Source organism: Bombina bombina, chromosome 5 (genome assembly GCF_027579735.1).
Source record: "Bombina bombina isolate aBomBom1 chromosome 5, aBomBom1.pri, whole genome shotgun sequence".
NCBI classification, from domain to species: domain Eukaryota; kingdom Metazoa; phylum Chordata; class Amphibia; order Anura; family Bombinatoridae; genus Bombina; species Bombina bombina.
Window position 1 is genome coordinate 1,067,915,727 of NC_069503.1, and position 22,339 is coordinate 1,067,938,065.

Genomic DNA, 22,339 nt, shown 5'->3' on the forward strand with positions numbered 1-22,339 from the left:
GGTGCAAGACATAAGCCTATAATTAGAAGATAGTCGCAACAAAAGTGTTTATTTTTTTTCAAATAAATGTGCCAGTGGTAAGAGACAGCTTGAAGAGAGAGATTAAAGAGACACTCAGCCAATCAGATTCAAGTTCAATCCGATTGGCTGATCCAATCAGCCAATCAGATTGAGCTTGCATTCTATTGGCTGTTTCGATCAGCCAATAGAATGCGAGCTCAATCTGATTGGCTGATTGGATCAGCCAATCGGATTGAACTTGAATCTGATTGGCTGATTCAATCAGCCAATCAGATTTTTCCTACCTTAATTCCGATTGGCTGATAGAATCCTATCAGCCAATCGGAATTGAAGGGACACCATCTTGGATGACGTCCCTTAAAGGAGCCTTCATTCGTCGGTAGTCCGTCGGTAAAGAAGGATGTTCCGCGTCGGCGGGATGGAGATTCAAGACCCCGCTTGGAAGATGACATCGCCCGGATAGAAGACTTCTTCAGCGCCTCTTGGAAGATGACATCGCCCGGATGGAAGACTTTTTCAGCGCCGCTTGGAGGATCACTTCATCGGATGGAAGATTTCTTCAGCGCCGCTTGGAGGATAACTTCTGCCGGTCCGGGTCTCCTCTTCGGTTCCATCGCTGCTCGGCTGAGTGAAGACGACTAAAGGTAGGATGATCTTCAGGGGGGTAGTGTTAGGTTATTTTAAGGGGGGTTTGGGTTAGATAAGGGGTATGTGGCAGTGATGTGCAGTCACTAGAGGCAGGTGAGGCAGTGCTTCACCTCTCATATGGGCAAAAATATATTTTTTTTTATTGGCTTTAAAAAAAAAATTGTATTTTTTTTCCCCAGCATTTTTTTTTTTCTCACAGCTATATGTTGTGCAATGAAGAGGCACAAGCAGGTCTGCCCACCATTACACAACATTCTGCGCCACCTACTGGATGCAAGTGGTTAAGATCATTGCATGGCCCATTAACTGCTTATTTGAGGCAGTCCTATTTGGGCTGAACCAATCCAGCGAGAGGCATTAGTAAGTGGAACATAGGGTTGGGGCTGGATGTTAAATCATATAAAACAAAACAAAAAACGGAAAAAAAACAACTTTCATATATTTTGTTGCTGTCCTGTGAACCTGCTAGCTTTGCTAAAGTGAAAAAGAGAGTTCTGTTCTTCCCCTCTAAGTGCAGTGGAATGTGCCACTGTCACTTCCTGAATCCTTACAGAGCAGGAAGAGAGAGGCACAGAGAACACTGTTTTAGCCACATCTTATTGAAGTAAGATTTTACTAAAAAGGGATTCTGTTAGTGAAAATGATAATTTAATGAATGTGGTTTAGTGTTTTTTTTACTCTTTTACAGCAGGGTCGTTTTTGTATTTTGTTTACTCAAACTTTACACCCACTAACTTAGCAGCTTGCCTCTGTACTAATGTATAGTCTTACTTTCTGAACTCTCTGTAGCTCTGCTGTTTTATTACTTTAAAATGTAGTGGTCCCTCTCCCCCCCCCCCCCCCTTGTGTGTGTGTGTGTGTGTGTGTCTCTCTATCTATCCATCTCTCTCCTTATGTGTTGTTCTCCCCATGGTCTCTTTCTCTCTCTGTCTCTCTTCCTCCCCCTCTGACTCTCTCATCCCTTATGTAATGAAAGAATCTATAAGCATAATTTGCAGCATTAAAGTAAAAAGTATGTTTTAAACATATTTTAATGGGCATGGATTTCTAGATCTCATAATCAGAGCAAGCATTGTGTTATCTGGCAAGAGTTTCTGTTACAATCCTTTTAGACTAAAATCAGATGTTTACTAAGTTGACCAGTTTTCCAAGACACCATTTAAAGGGACATGAAACCCATATGAAACCCATATGCAAATTTAAATAACTTTCCAATTTACATCTAATATCTAATTGTCTTCATTCTTTTGATGTCCTTTGTTGAAAATCATATCTAAATATGCTCAGTAGCTGCTGATTGGTGGCTGCACATAGATACCTCATGTGATTGGCTCACCCATGTGCATTGCTATTTCTTCAACAAAGGATATCTAAAGAATGAAGGCGTATCCTAGCCACTGCCTCACTAGTCTCTGACGTCACTGCACGTGTGGGTGGTGGGTTTTAATGTTGGGGGGGGGGGGGTTGTATTTTTCTTTTACAGGCAAAAGAGCTAAATTCTTTGGGGCATGCCCCACAAATGGCCCTTTTAAGGGCTGGTAAGGTAAAAGAGCTTTGAACTTTTTTAATTTAGAATAGGGTAGGGCATTTTTTTATTTTGGGGGGGTTTGTTATTTTATTAGGGGGCTTAGGTTAGGTGTAAGTAGCTTAAAATTGTTGTAATATTTTTAAAATGTTTGTAACCTATTTTTTTTATTTTTTGTAACTTAGCTTTTTTTTTTGTACTTTAGTTAGTTTATGTAATTGTATTTAATTGTAGTTATTTGTAGTTAATTTATTTAATTTATTTAATGATAGTGTAGTGTTAGGTTTAATTGTAACTTAGGTTAGGATTTATTTTACTGGTGATTTTGTATTTCTTTTAGCTAGGTAGTTATTAAATAGTTAAAATAAATAATAGCTAAAATAAATACAAAGTTACCTGTAAAATAAATATAATTCCTAAAATAGCTACAATGTAATTATTAATTACATTGTAGCTATCTTAAGGTTTATTTTACAGGTAAGTATTTAGTTTTAAATAGGAATAATTTATTAAAGTATAGTGTAGTGTTAGGTGTAATTGTAACTTAGGTTAGTTTTTATTTTAAAGGTAAATTTCTCTTTATTTTAGCTAGGTAAGCTATTAAATAGTTAATAACTATTTAATAGCTATTGTACCTAGTTAAAATAAATTGAGTTACCTATAAAATAAAAATAAATCCTAAGATAGCTACAATATAATTATTATTTATATTGTAGCTATATTAGGGTTTATTTTAAAGGTAAGTATTTAGTTTTAAATAGGATTAATTTAGTTAATAATATAAATATTATTTAGATTTATTTAATTAATATTTAAGTTAGGGGGGGTGTTAGGGTTAGTGTTAGACTTAGGTTTAGGGGTTAATAATTTTATTACAGTGGCGGCGGTGTAGTGGGGGGCAGGATAGGGGTTAATAAATGTATTATAGGTGGCGACGGTGTAGGGGGGGCAGATTAGGGGTTAATAAATTTAATATAGGTTGCGGTGGGCTCCGGGAGCGGCGGTTTAGGGGTTAATATGTATAGAGTAGCTTGCGGTGGGCTCCGGGAGCGGCGGTTTAGGGGGTAATAACTTTATTTAGTTGTGGCGGTGTAGGGGGGCCAATTTAGGGGTTAATAAATTTAATATAGGTTGCGGTGGGCTCCGGGAGTGGTGGTTTAGGGGTTAATATGTATAGAGTAGCTTGCGGTGGGCTCCGGGAGCGGCGGTTTAGGGATTAATATGTATAGAGTAGCTTGCGGTGGGCTCCGGGAGCGGTGGTTTAGGGGGTAATAACTTTATTTAGTTGCGGAGGTGTAGGGGGGGACAGATTAGTGGTGTTTAGACTCGGGGTACATGTTAGGGTGTTAGGTGCAGACAGCTCCCATAGGAATCAATGGGATGTCTGTCAGCAGCGAACTTGTACTTTCGCTATGGTCAGACTCCCATTGATTCCTATGGGATCCGCCGCCTCCAGGGTGGCGGTTTGAAAACCAGGTTCGCTGGGCCGGAAAAGTGCCGAGCGTACCTGCTAGTTTTTTTATAACTAGCAAAAGTAGTCAGATTGTGCCGCATTTGTGTGCGGAACATCTGTAGTGACGTAAGAATCGATCTGTGTCGGACTGAGTCCGGCGGATCGAAGTTTACGTCACAAAATTCTACTTTTGCCGGTCTCTAGCCTTTGATAACTAAGGCGAATCAGCCTCGCCACAAATACGCTGCGGAATTCCAGCGTATTTGAGGTTGACGGCTTGATAACTAGGCCCCCATATTAGCTTAAGCTATTACATGCTCTGACAATGTAATATTAACATTTGTTTTTACAATATTTTTTTTGTCCAGCCTTAGGAAAACTACTACTTAGGAAAGCTACTTGAGCAAGTAGTTTTTCATCTTGGCATACCCTTATGGTGCAAAAATACCGTCTTAAGTTTAAAGATGTCATAGGGAGAGATTGAGGAAAAATTATTTTGCTTTGGTTCCTGATACAGTAAAATAGTGTCCTTTGAGTACTTATATATTTGTGTGTGTGTATGTATATATATATATATGTATACTCACACACACACAGATAGCACATGATTATATATATATATATATATATATATATATATATATATATATATATATATATATATATATATATATATATATATATATATATGCTCTGTATGACATTGTGCAATGAAAGTAACAGTAATAGTTTTTAATAAAAACATTTTTGCTGATACAAGTGTGTTGCATAAGCTTCTTTTTTTAAAAGCAAAATAAACTTGTATATTTTATTTTGACTGTATTACACTTAAATCTGTGCACACTAGTCCATTCACATACTTAGTAAAATACGTTCAGTGTGCATTTTACCTTCCCGTGGCCACTGTCCATAGGATACTTTAAAGAACATGATTTTATTTGCACAAGCTCAGTTCTTGTGTAATTCCATTACAGGAAAGTCAGTTGTCCAGTTTCACACTGTGAATTCTTTTCTTCATGTCAAAAACATTTAAATGTTTGCCAAAGAACGTTTTCACAAGCCCCTGCCCTACAACACAGTCCGTTACAAAACCGTTTCAGAAGTCCACATTTTTTCTGCCTTGATAAAACATTTTTTATTGAGAATTTATGTGAAGAATACATCTGCCTCCAGTTACTGTAACAATAAATAATACTATGTGGAAGTAAGCTTTCACTATGTGCACCTTTCTATTTGGCAGAAGTAATAATGTGTCTATCAATAAAGTATCTGGGAAGCTTAAATGGGTTTTATTGTCATAGTTATTAGGTTAAAGAGATGTATAAAGGTGCTTTTAAACACAACCACAGCATACAATATTTTGTTTTATTAAAGGGACAGAAAACCACAAAATAATATTCTGTGATTTGGACAGAACATACAATTTTAATCAACTTTCCAATGTACTTCTATTATCAAATTAGCTTCATTCTCTTGTTATCCTTTGCTGACCAAAAAAAAACATTGGCAGCTAGCTTAATACATTTAGCTAGCCAATCACAGGAGACTAATGTGTGCAGGCACCAACCAGCATATTCTTTTTCAACAAGGGATACTAAGAGAACAAAGCACTTTTGAACATATAAGTTTATTTAAAAGTGTGTTAAAATGACATGCTCTATCTGAATCATGCAAGTTTAATTTTGACTTTCCTATCCCTTTAAGCATAAATGCAATACTCACGTTGTAACACATTTTTGTATTATGTACTGTCAAGCCCACCTAGTTTAGTAAATCTGCTACTGCTGCCGGTTCTGCTCCTACCCTTTCTGCTCCGTGGTGGCCATCATCCTTCAGTGCCAAATCCTTAGGGAATTGCTGGCCGCTGTTTCAAATAGGCTCTAGTCATGTTTGCCCTCCTCCCCATGATGTGTATTTTTGAGGTTTATGTACTGTCATGCCTACCTAGTTCAGTAACTCTTATGTGGTGCTTTCCTTTGCCCTTAAAGGGACATTAAACACTAAATGCATGCTAGATAGAATGATGCATTCAAAGAAAAGATTAGTCCATTAGTAACATGTAGATGTATTTTTTAAAGTTTCATTAGTTTAAAAAGTGACAAAATAAGTGTAAGTTTTAGTGTCTATAAAACACTGGGAGCTGCCATGTTGTAACTTGTGTTACCTTCTCTGCTGTGGCCAATTAGGGTCAGTTATAAATAGGTCACTAGAGTGTGCAGCCAATGGTTGTGCTGGATTTAACAGTGTTCTGCACTTCCATTTCTAACAGGAACTGAAAAGCTCACAATTTCAGAATGGAATTACAGGCAAAGAGGACAAAATAAATAATGAAAGTATATTGCAGAGTTGTTTTATATATACAATTTATCATTTTATATTACCATCTCAAAGTGTTTAATGTCCCTTTAAGAAGAACGCTCTAGGGAATTACTCATGTATCAGCTATGAATTGCCTAAGTTATCTCACAGTACCATCATGCTTTAATAAATCTGGTTCGCTCTCAATGTATAAAGAAAATATTCTTCTTAGTTAAAAACTTAAAGAATGAATATTCATAGCTATATATATACAGGGAGTGCAGAATTATTAGGCAAGTTGTATTTTTGAGGATTAATTTTATTATTGAACAACAACCATGTTCTCAATGAACCCAAAAAACTCATTAATATCAATGCTGAATAGTTTTGGAAGTAGTTTTTAGTTTGTTTTTAGTTATAGCTATTTTAGGGAGATATCTGTGTGTGCAGGTGACTATTACTGTGCATAATTATTAGGCAACTTAACAAAAAACAAATATATACCCATTTCAATTATTTATTTTTACCAGTGAAACCAATATAACATCTCAACATTCACAAATATACATTTCTGACATTCAAAAACAAAACAAAAACAAATCAGTGACCAATATAGCCACCTTTCTTTGCAAGGACACTCAAAAGCCTGCCATCCATGGATTCTGTCAGTGTTTTAATCTGTTCACCATCAACATTGCGTGCAGCAGCAACCACAGCCTCCCAGACACTGTTCAGAGAGGTGTACTGTTTTCCCTCCTTGTAAATCTCACATTTGATGATGGACCACAGGTTCTCAATGGGGTTCAGATCAGGTGAACAAGGAGGCCATGTCATTAGATCTTCTTTTATACCCTTTCTTGCCAGCCACGCTGTGGAGTACTTGGACGCGTGTGATGGAGCATTGTCCTGCATGAAAATCATGTTTTTCTTGAAGGATGCAGACTTCTTCCTGTACCACTGCTTGAAGAAGGTGTCTTCCAGAAACTGGCAGTAGGACTGGGAGTTGAGCTTGACTCCATCCTCAACCCGAAAAGGCCCCACAAGCTCATCTTTGATGATACCAGCCCAAACCAGTACTCCACCTCCACCTTGCTGGCGTCTGAGTCGGACTGGAGCTCTCTGCCCTTTACCAATCCAGCCACGGGCCCATCCATCTGGCCCATCAAGACTCACTCTCATTTCATCAGTCCATAAAACCTTAGAAAAATCAGTCTTGAGATATTTCTTGGCCCAGTCTTGACGTTTCAGCTTGTGTGTCTTGTTCAGTGGTGGTCGTCTTTCAGCCTTTCTTACCTTGGCCATGTCTCTGAGTATTGCACACCTTGTGCTTTTGGGCACTCCAGTGATGTTGCAGCTCTGAAATATGGCCAAACTGGTGGCAAGTGGCATCTTAGCAGCTGTACGCTTGACTTTTCTCAGTTCATGGGCAGTTATTTTGCGCCTTGGTTTTTCCACACGCTTCTTGCGACCCTGTTGACTATTTTGAATGAAACGCTTGATTGTTCGATGATCACGCTTCAGAAGCTTTGCAATTTTAAGAGTGCTGCATCCCTCTGCAAGATATCTCACTATTTTTGACTTTTGTGAGCCTGTCAAGTCCTTCTTTTGACCCATTTTGCCAAAGGAAAGGAAGTTGCCTAATAATTATGCACACCTGATATAGGGTGTTGATGTCATTAGACCACACCCCTTCTCATTACAGAGATGCACATCACCTAATATGCTTAATTGGTAGTAGGCTTTCGAGCCTATACAGCTTAGGAGTAAGACGGCATGCATAAAGAGGATGATGTGGTCAAAATACTAATTTGCCTAATAATTCTGCACTCCCTGTATATATATTTATAGTTTTTAACTTCATGTATGTTATAACAAACATACTGCTTTGTGTAGATAAATATGGAATCTGGTGGATTTATGAAAATGATAATGTTCCTTTTTGGTGATTCTTCCATCAAATGAGAAACACAAACAAGTGTAAACATACTAAATACATGCTACATTGTTGTCAACTAAACATGTTCTGACCTGATAATAAACCAATAACATCAGTTCTGCAGCAAATGAATACTAATGATTTATAAATGAAGCAAAATATATCTTAAAGGTCAGCGATTGGCGCTTACACATGCACGCCTGCACTTTGCTGTATGCTTGAAACCTGACCCTGCAATATTCTACACATTAATTGCTCAGATCAGTTCACAACTTCATTTACATTTGCCTCTAATTGGCAACAGCAAAGGAAACCAGTGACAAGAATGCCACTAGGCTTTTCAAGTGCTAAATCCATAATACATTTCCCTGTGTACAGATCTTTTTGGAATGTGTGATGTATTATTAACACTAGCCAGGGATAATATTTGTTACATAACAAACCACCAGAACTGAAACATGAAAATCAATCTAGCACATTCTTTCTACCAAATACATTTGACAAATCCACTGTCGGTTTCCTAAGGCAACATGACAATTTGGTTTGCTTTTTCTAATCTACAGCAAACCCATCTTTTTTTAAAAAAAAATTAAAATTTTTCAAAGCTGCATCACTGCTTTGTGGATGCTGTTATTGTAAGAACATTGGAAACTACAATTCCAGTCATGCTGCAAAGCCACCATTATGTTTTTGTAAACCATGGCCTCAAGGCATGATGGGAACTGTAGTTCCCATGTGCAACTTTTTGGAATCAATGTGAAGTTGAATAAAAATGGTGATTTGTTGTTGGAAAGCAACTGCCATTTAGTTATGTCCTTATGAGCACATGCTCTCTTCATTCATTAGCAGCTGATGGTGTAATCCACCAAAAAAAAACTGACACCATTACACACACTATGACCCAAAATATGGTTGACCTTGACCCAGAGAAAAGATTTCCATAATTACACTTGCACAGGAAAGGGAATTCCAAGGGGTGATTGAGTGACTCTAACAGTTATCAGCCATAAGCATGTCTTGTGACAATGTACTTTTATAAAATAAAACAATAAAAACACTGGTGAGGTACATACATGTTGTACTTGGTCGCTGGTATACTTCCTATTTCTTTTTTCCCCCAAGGGCCTTTATTGAGTACAATGCATGTAACTTACCTCTCAACATGTCCCCTGTGAAATTGGCACCAGAGTCTAAGTACACATATTTTTTTTGGTCCAGTGGAAGGGGATAGGATAACCCAGGGGCAGGATTTCAGTAGGTTGTTCTAGGGTTTGGTAGTTTATGAATTATACAGAACATTGTGTGAGGGTGGAGCTTATGAATAGCAGTGAAATCATTTGCAAAAGTGATCATTGTTCTTGGGCTATCTATTAACAGCCTAGAAATGCAGGGAAGGGCAGTTTTGGGAAAGATGGCTTATATCAGAAGCTGTGCACCAGATAACGTCCTAACACTATTCACATATCTTCCCACAAACATGCTCTCTTATATAAAATGCTATAAATAATCTCACTCCTGATGAAATATGACCAACCAGTCAGATGTCCTATTCAGTGTGCTTCAGATGTCTCCAGCTTTACTTCCTTCTCCAAATGTTGGTATTTATAAGTCTTTCTTTTTAACCAAGTTAATGTCATTAGCTATGTATTTGTTTAAATTATTTCCAGCCTTATCTTCCCACTGTCATACACTTTAATACAAGTGTGGGGACTCTATTATAGAGATAGTTACCTATATAGTATAAATGACCTTAACTATAATTAATCTTTGGTAGATGTTTTCTTTTACAGGTTTTGTTATGTACAAAACTGTCCCTTTTATTGCATTGCATAACTGTTAAGGGTGCATAGTTTAAAATAAAATAGTTGCTGAGCTGGTCTGTGGTAATTTCCCATTCTTAGCAAATTTGTTTTCCTCCTTATACTGCTTCATTATTATTATTTTTTTGCAACACATTCTCATTGTTTTAACACCTGAATAACTTGTCTTGCATACTCTAAGAATAGCCATTATGTTGAAATATGTGAGCCAATGACATTGATTCTCTTTACTATTTTCACACACTGAACATTTGTCACCTGAATGGTGTCTTTTCAAGGTCTTTTGTACCTTGTAATGAAATGTAAGGTTACATGCAATCTATAAGCTTTAGAAAAATATTAACCACTTCTATTAAGAGGATTATTCTTTGTAAATCTCTGGAAAAGCACAATATTCCTCTGACAGGTTAATGAGGAGAAATTAAAGATTTCTCATCATCAGTAGTAATTGGGGGTTAGCCCTTTCAATTGAGTGCTCACAACTCATCATCATGATGCAAGTGAGCACAGTAAATGATTATTACAAATCTAGCATCCAAGGATTCTGGGATGAGGAGAAGGAGTGTTCTAATCAATACATATACTATATACAGTATACAAGAGGAACAGTGGAGGAGAGAGGCCCCTCTTTTAAATTAGATGTCACTTTTCCTCCTAAGATGTGGGAGATCACTGTGAGGAACTTGAAATTTCCTTTGGTGGATGTCCTGATGTATTCCTTATCTGGTTACTATAATAATAGTGATTTTTTTTTTAGGCACCAGTGCTTTGTTTTGTTTATTTTTTTGTTAAGGGTAAGGAGGCTCTAATCGTTTGACTGTATTGTAGGATAACAGCTCCTACACCACATACATAAAACACCCATCTTTTAAATAAGGGGTTTCATACCTCTCTAGGTAGCTGGTGTTTGCCATAATATTTGTAATCACCTGTCTGCAAGGTGACTTTTTAAAACTCATGGACCACTGCTATTAACAGAACTGTACAATACTATGATGTGTATATATATCAGTAGGGTCCTAAAAGTCCTGAAACTATTATAAACTTTTAATCCTTTAGGTAAATTGCATCAGTAAAATCTGTTGGCATGCATTTTGGCCAGATTATTCAAAACCAAAATTGGAAAGCAGAAATATAGTTATTTAATATCTGTTAAATCTGACCATACAATGTACAAATATATAAAAATATTGTTTCTTAGTTGACAAGGTATATACAGTATGTGTTGCAGGGTAATTTGCTATATTTTCTACAGTACTTTATACTATTCTAAAACTATCTCTCTAGAATACGTCCGTAAGCAAACATTAAGAAATGTGAAATGGGTTAATGGCGAGTGTGAGATGAGTGGTTTGAACAAAAGTATAGAGGAAGATGCCAGTGGTTATTGGGGCATGTGCATGAGACAAATACTAACATTGAGGTGCATGAACCTTAAAGTTTGTCATATTGCAAACATCATTGTTGTACTTGAAATGCATTTGTCCTATTTTGTTTGGGGAAATCCATTTTATAAATCATGGGCAATTTAAATCAGCATTAACAACATTAGCCTGGGTGTTGCTACATAATTAGTTCTAGAGATCACTCATATTATGGGCCAGATTACAAGAAAGCCATTGCTCACCCCTTCTTCAGACCAGTAAAAGTGAACAATCCAAAGTGGATTGTTCACTTTTGCTTGGTCTGAAGAAGGGTTGAGATCGCCGAAACGTGTCTGTGTATATAACTTTCTTTTACAAGATATGACGAGTCCACGGATTTCATCCTTACTTGTGGGATATCGCCTCCTGGTCAGCAGGAAGTGGCAAAGAGCTCCAGACACTCTAGCGATTTATTATCTAGAAGCGCTGGGATACATATACAAAATGACATAAGGTGCCAAGTTCTCTGACTAAGTTTATTAAAAGGGAGAAACTGGGGACTATCGTGTATATGCTTGTTCTAGACATTCAGGCGGGTGTGCCTTGAAGCGCTAGGGAGTTGTGTGGGGGCTATTGTTATTGGAGCTGGAGACGCAAGGGTTGTACGTTTATTGTTTATTGTTATGTGTCTATTCCGGAGTGTATATGATACTTTGATCTCTGGTTAATGGCGGCTGTTGTCTGTCTTCATAGAGCCTGTTATGTTACGCCCACGGGGGCGGAGCAAGACTTTGCACGCTTTCATAGCGCAGTCGGTGTTAGTGATAGCTTGATCGTCTCAGCCTCTAGCCTGTTCTTCCGGATTGCCTATGTGGTTATTATTGTTCCGGGCACAGGTGCAGGTAGGAGCCGCAGCAGAGCTGCGGCGAGGGTGACGAGGCTATTTAATATTAGAAGCAGTCTATGCCTTATTATTGTGGGTTATTACCAAATCATAATACACGGTGTAAGAGGGAAGATATCTCTTAGAACTTCTCCTTTGCAATAAAAAACGGATATATATGTCATTTAAAAGATAAAAGGACAGATATATATGTGATTTGAGTCTTAAAGATACAGTACTCAATATATTTATTTTACAATTGAATTCTGTGAGGGTCTCATTTTTACTATTTCTCCTGTTAAGTGTAGTCAGTCCACGGGTCATCCATTACTTATGGGATTATATCTCCTCCCTAACAGGAAGTGCAAGAGGATCACCCAAGCAGAGCTGCTATATAGCTCCTCCCCTCTACGTCACACCCAGTCATTCTCTTGCACCTAACTAATAGATAGGACGTGTGAGAGGACTGTGGTTGTTAAACTTAGTTTTTATTTCTTCAATCAAAAGTTTGTTATTTTAAACGGCACCGGAGTGTGTTGTTTCTTCTCAGGCAGCATTAGAAGAAGAATCTACCTGAGTTTATGTATGATCTTAGCGGTCGTAACTAAGATCCACTTGCTGTTCTCGGCCATTCTGAGGAGTGAGGTAACTTCAGAACAGGGGATAGCAGGCAGGGCTCACCTGCAAGGAGGTATGTTGCAGTATATTATTTTCTAAGGAATGGAATTGACTGAGAAAATACTGCTAATACCGATGTAATGTAAGTGCAGCCTTAAATGCAGTAGTAGCGACTGGTATCAGGCTGATATGTATGTATGTATACACTGAGGTATTTCTGGGGAATGGAATTCCACTAAGAAAATGCTGTATATATTTAAGTAATATTTGAGCCTCCACTGCAGTGAAAGCGACTAGCAGCAGGCTTATTAATAACATTTCATAATTTCATTTTTAAAACGTTTTACTGGCATGTTAATCGTTTTTTTCTGAGGTACTTGGTGATAAAACTTTATGGGCATGATTTTTACCACATGGCTGTCGTTTGTTTCTGAATAAAATCAGTTTACTGAGCTTCCCCACTGTTGTAATATGAGTGGGAGGGGCCTATTTTAGCGCTTTATTGCGCAGTAAAAATTTAGTCACAGTCTTCCTATTTCTTCCTCCATGATCCAGGACGTCTCTACCGAGCCCAGGGGTCTCCAAAACTAGTTTTGAGGGAGGTAATCACTCACAGCAGACCTGTGAGAGTGTGTTTTGACTGTGATAAAAACGTTAATATTAAATTGTTATCCGTTTTTGGGTATTAAGGGGTTAATCATCCATTTGCTGGTGGGTGCAATCCTTTGCTTACTTAATGCATTTACTGTGAAAATTTGGTTGCTATAACTAATTTGGTTCATTGTTATTTCAACTGTGACAGTTTTTTGTGCTTCTTAAAGGCACAGTAGCGTTTTTTATATTGCTTGTAAATTTATTTGAAAAGTATTTTCCAAGCTTGCTAGTCTCATTGCTAGTCTGTTTAAACATGTCTGACACAGATGAATCTCTTTGTTCAATATGTTTAAAGGCCAATGTGGAGCCCAATAGAAATTTGTGTACTAATTGCATTGATGCTACTTTAAATAAAAGCCAATCTGTACATGTAAAGAAAATTTCACCAGACAACGTGGGGGAAGTTATGCCGACTAACTCTCCTCACGTGTCAGTGCCTTCGCCTCCCGCTCAGGAGGTGCGTGATATTGTGGCGCCAAGTACATCAGGGCGGCCCATACAAATCACTTTGCAAGACATGGCTAATGTTATGACTGAAGTACTATCTAAATTGCCAGAATTTAGGGGTAAACGCGATCACTCTGGGGTAAGAACAGAGTGTGCTGATAATAATAGAGCCATGTCTGATACTGCGTCACAATTTGCAGAACATGAGGACGGAGAGCTTCATTCTGTGGGTGACGGATCTGATCCAAGTAAACTGGACTCAGACATTTCAAATTTTAAATTTAAGCTTGAGAACCTCCGTGTATTACTAGGGGAGGTATTAGCGGCTCTGAATGATTGTAACACGGTTGCAATTCCAGAGAAAATATGTAGGCTGGATAAATATTTTGCGGTACCGGCGTGTACTGACGTTTTTCCTATACCTAAAAGGCTTACAGAAATTGTTAACAAAGAGTGGGATAGACCCGGTGTGCCTTTTTCACCCCCTCCTATATTCAGAAAAATGTTTCCAATAGACGCCACCACACGGGACTTATGGCAGACGGTCCCTAAGGTGGAGGGAGCAGTTTCTACTCTGGCGAAGCGTACCACTATCCCGGTGGAGGATAGCTGTGCTTTTTCAGATCCAATGGATAAAAAGTTAGAGGGTTACCTTAAGAAAATGTTTGTTCAGCAGGGTTTTATATTACAACCCCTTGCATGCATTGCGCGTGTCACGGCTGCGGCGGCATTCTGGTTTGAGTCTCTGGAAGAGACCCTTAGCACAGCTCCATTGGATGAGATTATAGACAAGCTTAAAGTCCTTAAGCTAGCTAATTCATTTATTTCTGATGCCGTAGTACACTTAACTAAACTTACGGCTAAGAACTCCGGATTCGCCATTCAAGCGCGTAGAGCGCTGTGGCTTAAATCCTGGTCAGCCGATGTGACTTCTAAATCTAAATTGCTTAACATCCCTTTCAAAGGGCAGACATTATTCGGGCCCGGTTTGAAAGAAATTATCGCTGACATTACTGGAGGTAAGGGCCATGCCCTGCCTCAAGACAGGGCCAAACCAAGGGCTAAACAATCTAATTTTCGTGCCTTTCGTAACTTCAAGGCAGGAGCAGCATCAACTTCCTCCGCTCCAAGACAGGAAGGAACTGTTGCTCGCTACAGACAGGGCTGAAAACCTAACCAGTCCTGGAACAAGGGCAAGCAGGCCAGAAAACCTGCTGCTGCCCCTAAGACAGCATGAAGTGAGGGCCCCCGATCCGGAAACGGATCTAGTGGGGGGCAGACTTTCTCTCTTCGCCCAGGCTTGGGCAAGAGATGTCCAGGATCCCTGGGCGTTAGAGATCATATCTCAGGGATATCTTCTGGACTTCAAAGCTTCTCCTCCAAAAGGGAGATTTCATCTTTCAAGGTTGTCAGCAAACCAGATAAAGAAAGAGGCGTTTCTACGCTGTGTACAAGACCTTTTACTAATGGGAGTGATCCACCCAGTTCCGCGGTCGGAACACGGACAAGGGTTTTACTCAAATCTGTTTGTGGTTCCCAAAAAAGAGGGAACCTTCAGACCAATCTTGGACTTAAAGATCCTAAACAAATTCCTAAGAGTTCCATCGTTCAAAATGGAAACTATTCGGACCATCTTACCTATGATCCAAAAGGGTCAGTACATGACCACAGTGGATTTAAAGGATGCCTACCTTCACATACTGATTCACAAGGATTATTACCGGTATCTAAGGTTCGCCTTCCTAAACAGGCATTACCAGTTTGTAGCTCTTCCCTTCGGGTTAGCTACAGCTCCAAGAATCTTTACAAAGGTTCTGGGCTCTCTTCTGGCGGTACTAAGACCGCGAGGAATAGCGGTAGCTCCGTACCTAGACGACATTCTGATACAAGCGTCAAGTTTCCAAACTGCCAAGTCTCATACAGAGTTAGTTCTGGCATTTCTAAGGTCGCATGGGTGGAAGGTGAACGTAGAAAAGAGTTCTCTATTGCCACTCACAAGAGTTCCCTTCTTGGGAACTCTTATAGATTCTGTAGAAATGAAAATTTACCTGACAGAGGACAGGTTATCAAAACTTCTAAATGCTTGCCGTGTCCTTCATTCCATTCAACACCCGTCAGTGGCTCAATGCATGGAGGTAATCGGCTTAATGGTAGCGGCAATGGACATAGTACCTTTTGCACGCCTGCATCTCAGACCACTGCAATTGTGCATGCTAAGTCAGTGGAATGGGGATTACTCAGATTTGTCCCCTATGCTAAATCTGGATCAGGAGACCAGAGATTCTCTTCTATGGTGGCTTTCTCGGCCACATCTGTCCAGGGGGATGCCCTTCAGCAGGCCAGATTGGACGATTGTAACAGACGCCAGCCTGCTAGGTTGGGGCGCTGTCTGGAATTCCCTGAAGGCTCAGGGATCATGGACTCAGGAGGAGAGACTCCTTCCAATAAACATTCTGGAATTAAGAGCAGTTTTCTATGCTCTTCTGGCTTGGCCTCAGTTAGCAACTCTGAGGTTCATCAGGTTTCAGTCGGACAACATCACGACTGTGGCTTACATCAACCATCAGGGAGGGACAAGGAGTTCCCTAGCGATGATGGAAGTCTCAAAGATAATTCGCTGGGCAGAGTCTCACTCTTGCCACCTGTCAGCGATCCACATCCCAGGCGTGGAGAACTGGGAGGCGGATTTCCTAAGTTGCCAGACTTTTCATCCGGGGGAGTGGGAACTTCATCCGGAGGTGTTTGCCCAACTGCTTCATCATTGGGGCAGACCAGATCTGGATCTCATGGCGTCTCGCCAGAACGCCAAGCTTCCTTGTTACGGATCCAGGTCCAGGGACCCGGGAGCGGTACTGATAGATGCTCTGACAGCACCTTGGGTTTTCAACATGGCTTATGTGTTTCCACCCTTCCCGATGCTTCCTCGATTGATTGCCAGGATCAAACAGGAGAGAGCATCGATGATTCTAATAGCGCCTGCGTGGCCACGCAGGACCTGGTATGCAGATCTAGTGGACATGTCGTCCTGTCCACCATGGTCTCTGCCTCTGAGACAGGACCTTCTGATTCAGGGTCCTTTCAAACATCCAAATCTAATTTCTCTGAGGCTGACTGCATGGAGATTGAACGCTTGATTCTATCAAAGCGGGGATTCTCGGAGTCAGTGATTGATACCTTAATACAGGCTAGGAAACCTGTTACCAGGAAAATTTACCATAAAATATGGCGTAAATACTTATATTGGTGCGAATCCAAGAGTTACTCATGGAGTAAGGTTAGGATTCTTAGGATATTGTCTTTTCTACAAGAAGGTTTAGAAAAGGGTTTATCTGCTAGTTCGTTAAAGGGACAGATCTCAGCTCTGTCTATCCTTTTACACAAACGTCTGTCAGAAGTTCCAGACGTTCAGGCTTTTTGTCAGGCTTTGGCTAGGATTAAGCCTGTGTTTAAGACTGTTGCTCCGCCGTGGAGCTTAGTTCTTAACGTTCTTAACGTTCTGCAAGGTGTTCCGTTTGAACCCCTTCATTCCATTGATATCAAGCTGTTATCTTGGAAAGTTCTGTTTTTAATGGCTATTTCCTCGGCTCGAAGAGTCTCTGAGTTATCGGCCTTACATTGTGATTCTCCTTATCTGATTTTTCATTCAGACAAGGTAGTTCTGCGTACTAAACCTGGGTTCTTACCTAAGGTAGTCACTAACAAGAATATCAATCAAGAGATTGTTGTTCCATCATTGTGCCCTAACCCTTCTTCAAAGAAGGAACGACTTCTGCACAATCTGGACGTCGTCCGTGCCCTGAAATTTTATTTGCAGGCAACTAAGGAATTTCGTCAAACTTCTTCCCTGTTTGTAGTTTATTCTGGACAGAGGAGAGGTCAAAGAGCTTCGGCTACCTCTCTCTCTTTTTTGCTTCGTAGCATAATACGTTTAGCCTATGAGACTGCTGGACAGCAGCCTCCTGAAAGGATTACAGCTCATTCTACTAGAGCTGTGGCTTCCACTTGGGCCTTTAAGAATGAGGCCTCTGTTGAACAGATTTGCAAGGCTGCAACTTGGTCTTCACTTCACACTTTTTCAAAATTTTACAAATTTGACACTTTTGCTTCTTCGGAGGCTGTTTTTGGGAGAAAGGTTCTACAGGCAGTGGTTCCTTCCGTGTAAAGATCCTGCCTGTCCCTCCCGTCATCCGTGTACTTTTAGCTTTGGTATTGGTATCCCATAAGTAATGGATGACCCGTGGACTGACTACACTTAACAGGAGAAAACATAATTTATGCTTACCTGATAAATTCCTTTCTCCTGTAGTGTAGTCAGTCCACGGCCCGCCCTGTTGTTTACGGCAGGTCTAAAATTTTAAATTAAACTCCAGTCACCACTGCACCCTATAGTTTCTCCTTTCTCGTTTGGTTTCGGTCGAATGACTGGGTATGACGTAGAGGGGAGGAGCTATATAGCAGCTCTGCTTGGGTGATCCTCTTGCACTTCCTTTTAGAGAGGAGATATAACCCCATAAGTAATGGATGACCCGTGGACTGACTACACTACAGGAGAAAGGAATTTATCAGGTAAGCATAAATTATGTTTTTTTTCACTTTATTAAGATGGATGATCAGAGTGCATGCCTTATGTCTTTACATGCCATTGTGGAACCCCCTGTTACACTTTGTCCCTCATATATAACTAGGACATTACAGTGTAAGGAACAAATTTTCTTATCTGATGATAATAATGATTGTACTCAGAATGATGAGGATCAGGATAAAACTCAATCCCAAGCGTCTCAGCCCATAACGCCCACACAGCCGACGACATGTTCTTCATCAGTGTCTGCATCATTCACTCTGCAGGATATGGCTACAGTTATGTCCTCAACCCTTACAGAGGTGTTATCTAAGTTGCCGGTACTACAGGGTAAACGTAGTAGAATAGAGAGCCCGGTAGTCCATGCGACTTCTGATTCCTTGATGGCAATCTCCGATCTTCCTTCCCAGGATTCTGAAGGGGGGGGTGTAGGGAGGTTTTATCAGAAGGAGAACTGTCTGACTCAGGGAGTGCATTACCCAAGACAGATTTGGATGTCCACATTTAAGCTTGAACACCTTCGCCTGTTATTGTGGGAGGTTTTGTTAACCCTGGACGACTGTGACTCTATTGTAGTCCCTCTAGAGAAATTGTGTAAGATGGACAGATATTTGGAGGTCCCTACTTACGCTGATGTTTTTCCGATTCCTAAAAGAATTTCGGAAATTATTAACAAAGAATGGGAAAGGCCAGGTATACCGTTCTCGCCTTCCCCTATATTTAAGAAAATGTATCCCTTACCTGACACCGTTAGGGATGTTTGGCAAACAATTCCTAAGGTGGAGGGAGCTATTTCTACTCTAGCTAAGCGTACGACTATTCCTATTGAGGACAGTTGTGCTTTCAAGGACCCTATGGATAAAAAGTTGGAGGGTCTTCTAAAGAAACTGTTTGTTCATCAAGGGTTTCTATTGCAACGGCCTGCATTGTACCAGTTACAACTGCGGCTGCCTTTTGGTTTGATGCCCTAGAAGAGTCTCTTAAGACTGAGACTACTTTGGAGGAAATATTGGATAGAATCAAGGCCCTTAAGTTAGCCAATTCCTTTGTTACGGACGCCGCCTTTCAGATTGCCAAATTGGCGGCTAAGAACACAGGTTTGGCCATTGTAGCACGCAGAACCCTATGGTTGAAATCCTGGTCTGCGGATGTATCCTCTAAATCTAAGCTATTAGCTATCCCTTTTAAAGGAAAGACTTTATTTGGGTCTGAATTGAAAGAGATTATTTCTGACATTACGGGAGGTAAGGGTCATCTCCTCCCTCAAAACAAGACGTCCAAACAAAGTTGACAGAGTAATTTTCGTTCCTTTCAAAATTTCAAGGGTGTCTCTTCATCCTCTACCGCTAAACAGGAAGGGAACTCTGCACAGTCCAAGCCCGTCTGGAGACCCAATCAGGCTTGGAAGAAGAATAAGCAACCCAAGAAGCCCACTGCTGCTCCCAAGACAGCATGAAGGGATGGCCCCCGGCCCGGGACCGGACCTAGTAGGGGGCAGACTTTCTCTCTTTGTCCAGGCTTGGATAAGAGATGTTCAGGATCCCTGGACACTAGAAATCGTGTCCCAGGGGTACCAACTGGAGTTCAAAAATTCCCTTCCAAGGGGAAGGTTTCTTCTTTCACGATTATCTGTAGACCAGATAAAAAGAGAGGCGTTCTTACGTTGTGTAAAAGACCTCTCTACTATGGGAGTAATTTGTCCCATTCCAATTCAGGGACAGGGGTTTTACTCAAATCTTTTCGTGGTTCCCAAAAAAGAGGGAACGTTCAGACCCATTTTAGATCTCAAAAGTCTGAACAAGTTTCTCAGAGTCCCATCCTTCAAGATGGAAACGATTTGGACAATTCTTCCATTGATCCAGCAGGGTCAATATATGACTACCGTGGATTTAAAGGATGCATATCTTCACATTCCTATCCACAGAGATCACCACCAGTTTCTAAGGTTTGCCTTTCTGGACAAACATTTTCAGTTTGTGGCTATTCCCTTCGGGCTGGCCACGGCTCCCAGGATCTTCACGAAAGTGCTAGGGTCTTGCTAGCGGTTCTCAGACGGCGGGGCATTGCAGTGGCGCCTTATCTAGACGATATTCTAATCCAGGCGTCCTCCTTTCAACTGACAAAGTCCCATACCGACATGGTTCTGTCCTTTCTAAGGACTCATGGGTGGAAGGTGAATCTAGAAAAGAGTTCACTAATTCCACAAACAAAGGTTCCTTTCCTAGGAACTCTAATAGATTCCGTATCCATGAAAATCTTTTTGACGGAAGTCGGAATGTTAAAGATTCTGGAGACATGCCGAACCCTTCAGTCCACTCCTCGGCCATCAGTGGCTCAGTGCATGGAGGTAATTGGATTGATGGTGGCGGCTATGAACATCATTCCGTTTGCACTTTTTCATCTCAGACCTCTACAACTGAGCATGCTCAGGCAGTGGAATGGAGATTTTGCAAATTTGTCTCCTCAGATAGCTCTGGATCAGGAGACAAGAGACTCTCTTCATTGGTGGTTGTCGCCGGATCATCTGTCCCAAGGGACGTGCTTCCACAGATCCTCATGGGTGATAGTGACAACGGATGCCAGTCTACTAGGATGGGGGGCAGTCTGGAATTCCCTGAAGACTCAGGGAGTGTGGACTCGAGCGGAGTCTCTACTTCCCATAAATATTCTGGAGTTGAGAGCAATATTCAATGCACTTCAAGCTTGGCCTCGGCCAAATTCATCCGATTTCAGTCGGACAACATCACGACTGTGTCTTACATCAATCATCAAGGAGGAACAAGGAGTTCCTTGGCGATGACAGAAGTATCCAAGATAATTCGGTGGGCGGAGGCTCACTCTTGTTATCTGTCAGCAATTTACATCCCAGGAGTGGACAACTGGGAAGCGGATTTTCTGAGCAGACAGACGTTTCATCCGGGGGAATGGGAACTTCACCCAGAGGTCTTTGCTACCCTGATTCTCAAGTGGGGCAGACTGGAATTGGATCTGATGGCATCTCGACAGATGCCAAGCTTCCAAGGTACGGATCCAGGTCCAGAGATCCTCAGGCCGAACTGATAGATGCCTTGGTCGTTTAACCTAGCTTATGTGTTTCCTCCATTTGCTCTCCTTCCCGGGGTGATTGCTCGGATCAAACAGGTGAGGGCGTCAGTGATTCTCATCGCTTCTGCGTGGCCTTGCAAAACTTGGTATGCCGATCTGGTGGACATGTCCTCTCTGCTGCCGTGGAAGCTTCCATTGAGGCAGGACCTTCTCATTCAGGGACCCTTACATCATCCAAATTTAGTTTCTCTGCAGCTGACTGCTTGGAGATTGAATGCTTGATTTTATCTAAGCGAGGGATTTCTGATTCAATCATTGGTACCTTGATCCAGGCACGTAAGCCTGTTACTAGAAAGATTTACCATAAGATATGGCGTAAATATCTCTATTGGTGCGAATCCAAGGTCTACTCATGGAGAAGAGTTAGGATTCCCAGGATTTTATCTTTTCTCCAAGAAGGATTGGAGAAAGGGTTGTCAGCAAGTTCCTTAAAGGGACAGGTTTCTGCTTTGTCCATTTATCTACACAAACGTCTGGCAGATGTTCCAGATGTTCAATCTTTTTGTCAGGCTCTGGCTAGAATCAGGCCTGTATTTAGACCAATTGCTCCTCCTTGGAGTTTGAATTTAGTTCTTAAAGTTCTTCAAGGGGTTCCGTTTGAACCTATGCATTCCATAGATATTACGTTTTTATCTTGGAAAGTTTTATTTTTAATTGCTATTTCTTCTGCTCGCAGAGTTTCTGAGCTTTCGGCTTTACAATGTGATCCACCTTTTCTTATTTTCCATGCTGATAAGGTGGTGTTACGTACCAAACCTGGTTGTTTCTAACAAGAATATTAATCAGGAAATTGTTGTTCCTTCATTATGTCCTAATCCTTCTTCTAAGAAGGAGCGTCTGCTACATAACTTGGATGTAGTTCGTGCCTTAAAATTTTATTTGCAGGCGACTAAGGATTTTCGTCAAACATCTTCTTTGTTTGTGGTTTTTGCTGGGAAATGTAGGGGTCAGAAAGCTACGGCTACCTCTCTTTCTTTTTGGCTGA

The 22,339-nt window shown here is 40.6% G+C and overlaps 1 protein-coding gene across 1 annotated transcript in view; it reads left to right on the forward strand.

Moving 5' to 3' along the window:
* Window positions 1-22,339, forward strand: part of NSMCE2 (NSE2 (MMS21) homolog, SMC5-SMC6 complex SUMO ligase) — a 1,014,246-nt gene that overhangs the window by 722,002 nt on the left and 269,905 nt on the right. The gene's annotated exons all lie outside the window — the stretch shown is intronic.